We start from the raw sequence: 12,682 nt of genomic DNA on the forward strand, positions 1-12,682 counted from the left end.
AGCCCTCCTCAGAGGTTAAGAGGTACACTCCTCTAAACACCTCCAGAGGGCAGATCCTCATGGAAATCCACAACTAGAGCTAAGCACAATGGCCCTAGAAAATAAGGCCAGTAGCTCGCAAAGACATGACACAGTTCTAATAGTTTCATCACGGCTATAGGCAAGACAACGAGAATTGTTTTCAATTAAAGAATGAAATAGAGGCCCTAATTTAATGGGAATACCTTGGTTCCTATATCTGCAATTCCCGCAATCAAGCAAATGCTAGTCAGGAGCAACCCATCCCCAAGGCACAGGTTGACAACCAATCAACTGCGGGGGTCATCAATACTATAGCTAGAGGAACAACCACTAGCGGCATAAGTTCATCTGTTTGAAGAGCCTATGCATGAGCTGCCTAGATCGGAGGTTCATCTTTGAAGAGACCGAGGATGATGAAATCATTTCTTTCTCGGATTCTGACATCGAGGGAGTTCAAACCCCCCATGATGATACCATTGTAGTTTTTCTTATTATAGCAAATTATGTTGCAAAAATAATTTTAGTGGATAATGAAAATTCAGCAGACATCTTGTTTTATGAGGTTTTTTTAGAATGAGCTTGTCGGTTGATCGACTAAGGAAGATCAACTCTCCCTTGGTCATTTTTTTTGAAGATCTGATCCCAGTGGAAGGCATCATCACTCTTCCTGTCACAACAAGACAATCCCCACAGCAAAACACCATAATGCTGAATTTTCTAGTTATCAAGGTCACATAGGCTTATAATGCCATCTTGGGGTGACCATGCCTGAACAGCCTACGTGCATTGGTTTCTACCTATCATCTGCGATGAAGTTTCCAACTAAAAATGGTACCAGAGATGACCGAGGTGATCAAGTGCTTGCTTGGCAGTGTTATGTGGACACGCTCAAAGGAAAGAAACCAAAGGAGATGCTGCCAATTGAAGGCTTTGACGCCCAAGATGACCAAAGTAACAATGTGGGGAGTCAGCTGAGGAGCTCCTTTTGGTACCCTTGGATGAGGTGGAGCCAAGCCAAATAGTGCAAATCAGAGCCCACCTCAACGACACCGCTAGAACCTAGGTAGTGGAGTTTCTTCAAAAAATGCTAACATCTTCGCCTAGTTAGCCTCTAACATACTGGGCATAAGCCTGGAGGTCATCGTCCACAGGTTGAGTGTCGATCCAACTCATCAGCCCATTCAACAGAAGAAAAGGAGCTTGGCTTTGGCAAAACAAAAGGCAATCGAAGAGGAGGTTGACAAGCTTCTCCATGCAGGTTTCATCCAAAAAGTGAACTACCCCAACTGGCTAGCCAATATCGTCCTAGTCAAGGAGACATGGGAAGTGGCGAATGTGCATCAATTATACCAATCTCAATAAAGCCTGCCCAAAGGATAGCGTTCCCGTACTAAGGATTGATTAGTTAATTGATGCCACTCGGAACACCCACTGCTTAGCTTTATAGATGCTTTCTCAAGCTATAACCAGATTTAGATGATGCTAGAAGATGAGGAGAAGATCTCGTTTGTTATGGACAAAGAGCTCTATTACTACAAGGTCATGGCCCATGGATTGAAGAATGTCGGAGCCACCTACTAGCGGTTGGTCAGCAAAATGTTCAAGGAATAAATTGGCCATAATATAAAAATCTATGTCGATGACATGCTGATGAAGAGCCAACAAGCCGAGCACCATATTATTGACTTGGATGAGACTTTTTAAAACCTGAGAAGATACCACATGAAGCTCAATCTAAGTAAGTGTGTGTTCGAGGTCTCTTCAGAAAAAAAATTTGGGTTCATGGCGACCTAGCATAGGATAGAGGCAAATTCTAAGAACATTTGAGCTGTGCTAGAAATGGCTCCTCCAAAGACCAAGAAGGAGGTACAACGCCTTACTGGGTGCATCACGGCCTTGAGCAGGTATGTCACAAGATCGGCCAAGAGGAGTTTGCCTTTCTTCAAAGTCCTGAGATGGCCAAAGGACTTCTGCTGGATAGAGTAGCGCCACACTCAAGTAGTTCCAAAATTACCTCAATTTCTCGCTCCTCCTCTCCAAGTTGACCCCCGGCGAGATGCTATACCTCTACCTTACTGTTTCCACAACGGTTGTAGTTGAGTTTTGGTTCACGAGGAAGACTGAGTTCAAAAGCCTATATACTATGTAAGTCAGGTCCCTGCAGAGACAAGGTACCCCAAGTTGGAGAAGGTGGCCTATGCGTTCATCATCTCGACAAAAAAAAACTCTAACCATAATTTCAGGCTCACTCTATGACTGTTCTCTCTGACCAACCACTAAAGCAAGTCTGATAAGTTTCCACTGGATTTCATAAGCTTTTTTTTATTAACAATGGTATCAAAACCTTCTTGGTTGTTTTCCTTGCTTGTATGTCTTTGTTATGATGTCTAGAAATATGCTTGTTAAATTTCATGATCATTGGATGCATTGTATAAGCAAAATATCAAACATTTGATCAAAGATCCTAAATTTTGTTCTTTATTTTTCATGCAATTTGCTATTTTTTTTCTTGAATGTAATCACTTGGATGCATGAAATAAGCTTTCCAAAGGTATATCACATGCATAATTTGGATAAGAAACAAGTGAGAAAATGCTAAATCAAAAATTGGATTGAAATTTGGAAAGGTGAAGCCCAATCACATGCAAGGCACTTGTGGGTCCATAGATGTTTTCCGATGGATTTTTTGGCCACAGCCAGCTAGTGGAAGCTCTTCATTGAGTGTCGAGCATGCCCATGTTATTTAATACTTTGTTGGGGGAAAAATGGATCCCCCAAAACACGTGGTCGAATCATCGGCACCTGATGACGAACGTGACGACAGCAAGCATACTCTTAGAGCGCCCAACCTCAGCACCGACAACCCAGAGCTCGCAACCCTAATCTCGACATAACTTCGGTAGGCATGGTCTTGGTAGAGTTAAGTTCGATCGACCTCAAGGCCAAGCAAAATCCAGTCAAAAGAAGAAGCAGACCTCCCCACTCCACCGAAAATTAAGTCCTCCATATTCGAGATCAAATTCCGCGATCTCCGCCTCAACGATTGTCAACATTTGAATACACACGATCTCAACGGATCGCCAGCTAGCCTGAAATCTCGGGCCATTTACGGTAATTCATTGACTTGCACAATCATGCTCGATCATAGGTAACTGCCACACCTCCTCCTATAAAAAGGGGGGGAGCTTTAGACAGAGGATTTTTTTCTTCTTGCTCCCCGACCATTACTCCTCTCCATTACCTCTCTCCATCACCTCTCTCTATTACTTTTTTCATTAAAAACCCCCTCTGACTTAAGCATCGGAGGGCCTGCATCAGAATTCCTGGCCACAGGCTTCTTGCAGGTCCGCCGGAGACTGCTGTCCATCGCTGCACTACTAGCTGGAGCTCCTCCTCCTCGGTTCGCGGTCACCCCTAGGTCCAATTTTCAGCAACAGTTGGTGCTAGAGGAAGGGACCGAGTCATGATCATGAGACTGAGAAGCATAGGAGCCTCTAATGCCTCTTGGCATCGCCCACCGAGTCCTGACCACTCAGTCCAGAATCCGCCACCAAGGCCTCCGGCGAATCAGGTTCCTCAGATCCATCCTGAGCAATTCACTACACTGGTGCAGCAAGTCCAGGCCATGGCAGCAGCAGTCCAAGGCCTGCAACGTGTGGATGCCTCTCCTATGCCGCCTCTGCAGGTTCAGGTCCGATCGGCGCCCCTTCCAGACGGACTTGTGTCCCAAAGCCGAGATCCCCATGACTCTTCAAGGATCAACAATAGAGAACAGCGCTGTCACCTAGGTTCAACCCGGACGTCTCCCCGGAGAGAGCCACTAAGGAAGAACCAAGATAAAAGACCACAACCTTCGAAAGCTGAATCGATCCCAGGTCAGTCAGTACCAGAACAGACGACCATGGCAACCTCCCAAGGCAGAGAACTCGACAAAAAAGTCGAAAAGCTTGAGCGGCGAATCGAGGCGCTTCGGGATCAAAGAATCAGGCATGAGGGCAACCCCAACTTCACTACCAAGTTGCCTTTCTTCCATCTAATTGAGGACGAGCTGGTCCCACCAAGATTCAAGATGCCCCAGATAGAATCCTACAACGGGACTACCGATCCCTTGGATCATCTGGAGAGCTACCGAGCACTTATGGTGCTACAAGGATCCTCGGAGGCTCTAATGTGCAAGGCTTTCCCTGCAACCCTCTGAGGAACGGCTCGACTTTGATTCTTCGGGCTCAAGCCGAGTACCGTGCTCTCCTTCGAGCAGCTCGGCAGACAGTTTGCGATCAATTTCGCCGCCAGCCGGCGCCAGTGGCGAATGTCGGATTCTCTTCTTGACCTCAAGCAGAAGAAAGGAGAATCCCTGAAAGACTACATCGACTGCTTCACTGCCGCCACTTGGGAGGTTTGCGAGCTTGATCAATCAATCGCCATGATGACATTAAAGATGGAAGCTCGGTCTTACAAGTTCCTCTTCTCCCTTGAGAAGAATTTTTTCGCCGACTTCACAGAGATGCTAGCCCAAGCTCGAAAATATGCAAAGGCTGAAGAAGCCATGGCTTCTTGGCGAGACGCCGCCGAGCAGCCCTCAAAGGGGCAGAAAAGATATTGCTAGGAGCATGGCCGCCCGAGAAGTCGATCATCTCGCTGCGAGAAGAACCTACCTCAATTGAGGAGTCCACCTCGCCCAAGGCCGCGGCCACAATCGAGATCGCCGCCTCGGCAGAGAACACCGCCAAGGAGGTACGGAAACTATATTCCCCCACTACTACTCGGCCCGAAATTCTTATGGAGATAGAAGGCCAAGGCAATCTCCAACCGCCGCCACCGATGCGGGACTCAGAAGCTCGGCAACGCTCTAAGAAGTACTACCACTTCTATCGAGACCACGACCACGACACAGAGGAGTGCTTCCGACTTCGAGACGAAATTAAAGCACTCATCCATTGTGGGATACTCAACCGATTCGTACGGAACCGACGTGATGAAGGAAGACCAGCAGAGAATGCTGCACCGCTTGAAGGTCAAAACGAGAATGGGCCCATTGCTGGTACCATCAACACCATAGGAAGAGGCCCGACCGAAGGGAGCTCAGCTGAAGAACTGACTGAGAGGAAAGTCCCTCCGAAGCGTCAACACACCTCTGAAGCCATCTCGTTCTCAGACGAGGACCTAAAAGGAGTTGAAACTCCTCATGATGACGCTGTGGTCATCTCTATGGTCGTAAATAAATTTGATGTAAAATGCATTTTAGTTGATAATGGAAGCTCAGCAAATGTTTTTTATTATGATGCTTTCCAAAAAATGGGAATAATAGAGGGCTGGCTCCAAAGAATGAATGTTTCGCTAGTTAGATTCACTGGAGATTCAGTCTCGGTTGAAGGCGTGATTAACTTACCTATCACGGCCGGGCTTGCTCCTCGAGAGATTACTGTAAGGACGGACTTCCTTTTAGTCCATCTGCCTTCGGTCTACAATGCTATCCTTGGCCGACCAGGACTCAATGCCCTCCGAGCCATAGTTTCAACTTACCATCTCCTCGTGCGATTTCCTACCGAGCAAGGAGTCAGCGAAGTTCGAGGGGATCGAGTGACAGCCAAGCAATGCTATATGGCGATCCTCAAAGCAAAGCAACCAATCAAAACACCAAGCCGAGCAAGACAACCAACTGACGCGCCAGCCTAAGTCTCGGACCAGGCACTGCCCATCGAAATTCTGAAGGTATAAGACGAGCCTAAGATGGAACGGGCAGAACCAGGCGAGTTCCTCATTCAAATCCCCTTGAGAAAAGAGTGTTCGAGGCAGACCGTATAGATCGGCTTTAGCCTGAGCCCTCGCGAGCAGGATCGCTTGATCGAGTTCCTCCAATCTAACACGGACATCTTTGCCTAGTCCTCCACTGATATGCCGAAAATAGATCCCGAGGTCATGGTCTACCAACTCCAAGTGAAACCAACCTACAAGCCCGTGAGGTAGAAGAAACGAAGCTTCGCACCGGAACGACAGCGAGCAGCGGCCGAGGAGGTTGACAAGCTTTTCGAGGCCGGCTTCATCCGAGAAGTCTCCTACCCAAATGGGCTCGCCAACGTAGTCCTTGTAAAAAAAGCTAATGGAAAATGGCATATGTGCATGGACTACACTGACCTAAACAAAGCCTGTCCAAAGAACAGCTTTCCCCTTCATAGGATCGACCAGCTTGTCGATTCCACCTCGGAGCACCAGCTGTAACTTTATGGATGCCTTCTCGGGATACAATCAGATTCGGATGGCACCTGAGGACGAGGAGAAGACGGCATTCATCACTAACAAGGGCCTCTACTGCTACAAGGTAATGCCCTTCGGGTTGAAAAATATTGGGCGACCTACCAGAGGTTGGTCAACAAGGTCTTCAAAAACCAGATAGGTTGGAACATGGAGGTTTATATGGACGATATGTTGGTAAAAAGCCGGACTACTGAAAGCCACATAGCCGACCTCAACAAAGCATTCTCGATCCTCCGAAAATATCGGATGAAGCTCAACCTTACAAAGTGTGCTTTCGGAGTTACCTCGGACAAGTTCCTCGGTTTCATGATGACTCAACATGGAATCGAAGCCAATCCTGAAAAGATCCGAGCACTACAGAAGATGACATTACTGCAGACGGTCAAAGAAGTACAACAGCTCGCTGGACGAGTTGCGGCCTTAGGGAGGTTTGTCTCCAAGTCAGCAGAACAGTGCCTTCCGTTCTTCAAGATCCTCAAGCGGCCGAAGAACTTCGCATGGACTGAAGAATGCCAATAAGCTTTTGAAGAGATCAGATGCTACTTTGTCTCCCGTCCATTACTCACAAAGCCTCAGCAGGGCGAGCTTCTTTATCTATACTTGGCCGTCTCCCTGGTGGCGGTAAGCTCGGTCCTAGTCTGAGAAGAAAACAAATCTCAAAGACCAATATACTACACCAGCCGAGTTCTACGGGATGCAGAGACCCAGTACTCCAAGCTAGAAAAGACGGTCTACGTATTGCTCATCTTAGCCCGAAAGCTCCAACCATACTTTCAGGCTCACACAGTGGCCATATTGACTGACCAACCCATAAAGCAAGTTCTGCAACACTCGGATCGCATGGGAAGAATCGTAAAGTGGGCGGTCGAGCTCGAAATTCGACCTCGAGTACCGTTCGAGACCAGCAATTAAAGCACAAGTGCTTGCCGACTTCATAGTGGAATGCACCCTGTCGGATAACCCCGAGGCCGAGCTCACACCAAAAGGGGACGACCCGAAGCAGCCATGGATCCTATACGTCGACGGTTCCTCGACTTCGGAGGGTAGCGATGCAAGCCTCATTCTCACCAGCCCAGATGGGGTGGTCGCAGAACTAGCCCTACGCTTTGAATTCCTTGCCTTGAATAACGAAGCGAAATACGAGGCACTCATTGTCGGACTAAAGTTGGCGAAGGAGCTCAAGGTCGAAAGCCTGAAGGTCCTCAGTGACTCCCAACTGGTCGTGAGCCAGATCTTGGGAGACTTTGAAGCAAGGGAGCTATCGATGCAAAAATACCTTCTGAAGGTATGGGACATCACCTCCACACTAAGCGCCTTTGACATCCAGCATATCCCCAGGGCGCAGAACGCAAGGGCCGACTTGCTATCAAAGTTGGCGACATCCCGCATGAGCGAGCTCCCAAAGACCACAATGCTCGAGTACCTTAAAATATCGAGCATTTAGGAGCCCGAGTCGGTTCTCTACACTGAAATTGAACTGAGCTGGATGGATGCGTTTGTCAACTACTTGCAGAGTGAAATCCTTCTCGACGATGAGCTCGAAGCCCGCCGAATCAAGCACTAGGCTTTTCGATACCTCTTGTACGAAGGCAAGCTCTATCGTAGGTCCTTCACCTCTTCCCTCCTCAGATGCCTTCGTCCCTCAGAAGCGGACTACGCCATGCGAGAGGTACATGAGGGGATCTGCAGGAGCCACCTAGGAGGTAGGGCCTTAGCCTATAAAATCCTACATTAGGGATATTATTGGCCTACATTCTAGAAAGATGCAATAGGCTTCGTCCAAAAGTGCGACCGATGCCACTGGAATGCCAACATTCAGCGCCGACCCTTAGTCCCGTTAACTCAATTAGTGCCCCTTGGTCGTTTGCCCAATGGGGAATCGACATTTTGGGGTCATTTCCTCAGGCCACAGGGCAAAGAAAGTTCATCATTGGTTCCATTGACTACTTCACCAAGTGGGTCGAAGCTGAATCTGTGGCCCAAATCTTCAAGCTGAAAATGCGAGATTTCATTTGGAAATCAATAATCTGCAGGTTTGGGCTCCCCCGCATCCTCATATCCGACAACAACTGTCAGTTCGATAATGCCCGCTTCAGAAAGTTCTGCTCCGAGTTCGGCATCGACCATCATTTCACCTCGGTCGCGCATCTACAGGCGAATGGAGAAACGGAGGTGACGAATCGGACCATTCTTCAGAAACTCAAGGTCAGACTCGATCGGTCCAAAGGGCAGTGGATCGAAGATCTTTACAATGTCCCCTAGGCCTACAGAACAACGTTCCGAATCCCTACTGGCAAAACTCCTTTCAATTTGGCTTGCGGAACGGAAGTGGTCATCCCTCTAGAGATTGGGCTCCCATCGCCAAGAGTGGAGAACTACGACATGACTTCTAACTCATTGCGACTCAGAAACAATCTAGATCTCCTCGAAGAAATAAGGAAAACTACTCGAATTCGCATGGCAAGATATCAACAGAAGGCGGCACAATACTACAATTCCAGAGTCAAGGTCAAGCTCTTCAAAGCGGGTGATCTCATCCTAAGAAAAGCTGAGGCTTCTCAACCTGCCGAGCAAAGGAAGCTTATCCCGAACTGGAAAGGTCCATATCGAGTTGCCCAGGTCCAACGGCCTGGAGCATACAAATTGGAGTCCCTTGATGGGACCTCCATTCCCCAAAGTTGGCACTCTGAGAACCTTCGGATGTACTACCAGTGAAGCTCTTCTAAGGGTCTTCGATGTCCGAAAACACAGTCAATAAGGCATTTCTCAAAATTTTCTCCCAATTGTTCAACACTTCTTCTAATGATAACCTACTTATGAACTCCATGATGTTCCTGAGGTGACTCGAACCCTTAGGAAAAATCTGACGACGCCTCGACCAGCCTCGGCCAAGTTCGAGACTTCTCGGCCAAGCTCGGAATGCCTCAACCAAGCTCGGGATGCCTCGACCAAGCTTGGAATGCCCTGACCAAGTTTGGGATGCCTCGATCAAGCTCGGGATGCCCTGACCAAGTTTAGAATGTCTCGACCAAGTTAGAGATAACCTGCTGCAACAACCTGGAGTACAACCTAAAGACGTCCCGACCAAGTTCGAGACGCCCCACCAAGCCAACTGCGAGCTAAAGGCTCCTCTGATCTCGAGAACTATCTAATAAAGATTCGACTATGGGTCAAGAAGCACTCAAGTTTCGAAGGTCGAACATCAATCTAGCCTCGACTCACACTACAACTGAATCCGAGCCCAAAGACTTAGTGAAATTTTTCAAAAATCCGAGCCTGAAGACTTAGCGAAACTCTTCAAAAATCCGAGCACGAAGACTTAGTGGAATTCTCCAAAAAATGTCAGAATCACCTGTGAAAACCTATGATGCGCGAGGTTCAACCCAAACTGTCGAAGACAAGGGTTCGTTGAAAAAGCAAGCAGAAGCAAGTCTAGAAGCACAACAAAATTAGAAAATGTATTGCTTTCATTAATAGAAAGCCCTGAGGCTAAGTACAAAAATTGAGGTTGGCCCGTACAATGCTTTTGGCGGCCAACCTCACCGACAAAATGAAAATGCAAATAGGAGAGGAAGAGAAAGAAGATCATGCTGCCTCTGAAGTAGAGCCGACTTTGGGAACGACCACAGGAGCAACCACAGGTGCGACTTCGGGAGCGGCCTCAGGTGCGATCCCAAGAACAGCTTCAGGTGCGACCTCGGGAGCAGACTCAGGAGTCACTTCAGGAGCACCCCAACTGCTTCTCCAAAGGGGACCTCACTGGCAACTTTCTTAGCTGCCCCAACCTCGACGTCGATGACGGCACGCTCGGTCTCGGCCTCAGGACTCTCGGGTGTGCTGTCAAGCATGCCGTCATCCATAGGGATTCCAGGTGCACTGTTGTCCTCAGTGACTCCTAGACGAGGTTGGAAACCGCTGAGGTCAAGCTTGGGGCAAAGCTTCCAAACTTGGGACCGACAGTCCTCGAAGACGCGGATGAGCCCGTCAACCGCCTCTTCCTCGATTAGGTCCCGAAACTCGGCCGACTCGCAGAAGATCTGCACCACGTTCCAAGCACGCTCTGATGCCCTCTTCTTTCGAGCTTCAAGTTGCTCGATTCTCAGTCGGAGAACTCCCACTTCATACTTAAGGCCCAAGAGCTCGGACTGGGCATCAGCCAAGCGGGCCTCGACCGCACGAAGGGTTGACCTAGTGAGGGTGTGCGAAGCTTCCTCCTCCTGAAAACGCTCAGCCATTAGCTTGAGCTCGGATTCAAAGGCCTCCACCCTCACAGTGGATTCTTTCCACCTGGCCTCGCCCTCGGCGAGCTTCTTCACCGCGACCTCCTCCCCTCTCTAGCTCCTCCGAGCCCGAGCCTGGTAGTCAGCCACCATAGAGACCAGCATGTCAATATCATGGAGGTGCTGTAACATGAACAAGTAAAGGTCAACCAAAATTAAAAACCCGGCGGGGTATGAAAATGAAAGAGCAAAAAAAAAAAAACAAACTTACCCAGATGGCCGAACAGTAGGCCTGATCAACAAAATTGCTGACCCTGATGGCGTCAACCTCGGCAAAGTCAGTCGGATGCCGCGCGCAACGGATGACTTGGCAAGCGACTTCGCTATTATGGAGCGCAAAGTCATCCTCGAAGATCGCCCACTCGGGGCAATAGAGCTTTCTCTCGGAGCGATCCTCGACCCCCGAGGAGTTCGGGACATCGGGCCTCGAAGGACCCGGCAAAGGAGCTTGGGAAGAGCTCGGAACCCCGAGGCCGCTCTCCGCCTTGGGTCCTGAGCACCGCAGACGAATGATCTTGCAGGCCCTAGAAGGGCCTGAGGTCGGGCAAGCACGAGCCGATGGCTCCTCCGTGATCTCGACAGAAATCGCGCACTTGACAGAAGTGGCGCGCTCGGTAAGGGGAGCCTCCTCCGGTCCAGGCTCCCCTACCTTCTTTCAGCTATTTTTCCAAACAAGCTGTTGCCCAAGGTGACAACCCAAGAGGGGGGGGGGGGTAAATTGGGTCTTTTAAAAACTTTTCAACTACTTCTAATCTTTTAGAGTTAATTAAGCTAAGTTGTATGGATGCTTAGTGGAATTTAAACTTAGCAAGAGTATGATTCCAATCTAATCAACTATTAAGCAGCGGACTCAATAAATGATTAGTCTAAGTTTGCCCAAGTATGCAATTCAATTGAATGAGACTTGATTAAGTAAATTGAATATGCTTGCAACTAAAGGATGCACGGAGAAGAGTTAAGGAAGCATAGTATCTAAGTAAGTAAGTGAGTGAGAAAGTCAGACAACAAAGAGCATCACAAACACAACAAAAGTATAGTGGTTCGGTGCATCCCAATACCTACATCCACTCCCCAAGACCTCTTGGGAATTTCACTATAATCCCTCAGATTACAGCCGGTTGTTTTACAAGCTCACAACCCAACTTGTTGTTTTGCGAGATCACAACGAACTCGGTCGGTTTTCACAGGCTCACCGACTAGAACCTACCGATTGTTTTCACGGGCTCACAATCCAACCCAGTTGGTTTTCCCAAAGGCTCACCAACCACAACCTTACAACGATTGTTTTCCGGGTTCACAATCAACCCAGTTGGTTTTCCCCCAAAGGCTCACCAACCACAACCTTACAACGTTGGTTTTCCCTTTGGCTCACCAACAAACCTAACACCGTTGGTTTTTCCTTTGGCTCACCAACAAACCTTAACCCCTTGATTCAATCCCTTAATTGAATCAAGTTACAAGATATTAGACAGAGAATTTAAAGCAAATACAAGCTTCTTAACTAAGCAAATTAGCAAATATAAACAAATGGAGTAAAGAGAAGCTCTCTAACGAATTTTGAAGATGAAGGAACTCGGCTTCTTCTTTACTTGACCCTCTTCTGATTTGGCACGAAGTAGAGGATCACCTAGGCAGCACACGGATGGAGAGGAAGCTTTGGGATTCACTTGGATGCTCTTCTTCTCTCTATTTTACTTTGAATGGCCCTTTTGTGCTTATGGGAGATTTTCCTTGTAATCTCTTTGAAATCTCTTCCCTAAATGTTCTCTCCCACTTCCATTACTTCTTCCCTAGCTCTCCTCTTGATTTTATAGCTTTAGATGGCGTGGAAACAAGAATCTAGCCGTTAGAGACAAAAATAGAGCCGTTGGACACAGTCTGTACCTCCTGACAAAATTTCCGTTGGGATCGGAGTCGACTCGCGCGATCTGGAGTCGACTCGCCTGTTGCAGGAGTCGACTCGTGCTTGACTGGAGACGACTCGGCCACTGTTCCAAATTTGAATTAATGTGCTCGCTTTGTCCTAGAGTCGACTCGGACCAAACTGGAGTCGACTCGCCAATAGCTGGAGATGACTCGGGCACTTGGGGGTCGGCTCATTCTCAGGAATCCAGAGGACATATTTT

The sequence above is a fragment of the Phoenix dactylifera genome, unplaced genomic scaffold (genome assembly GCF_009389715.1).
Source record: "Phoenix dactylifera cultivar Barhee BC4 unplaced genomic scaffold, palm_55x_up_171113_PBpolish2nd_filt_p 000101F, whole genome shotgun sequence".
NCBI classification, from domain to species: domain Eukaryota; kingdom Viridiplantae; phylum Streptophyta; class Magnoliopsida; order Arecales; family Arecaceae; genus Phoenix; species Phoenix dactylifera.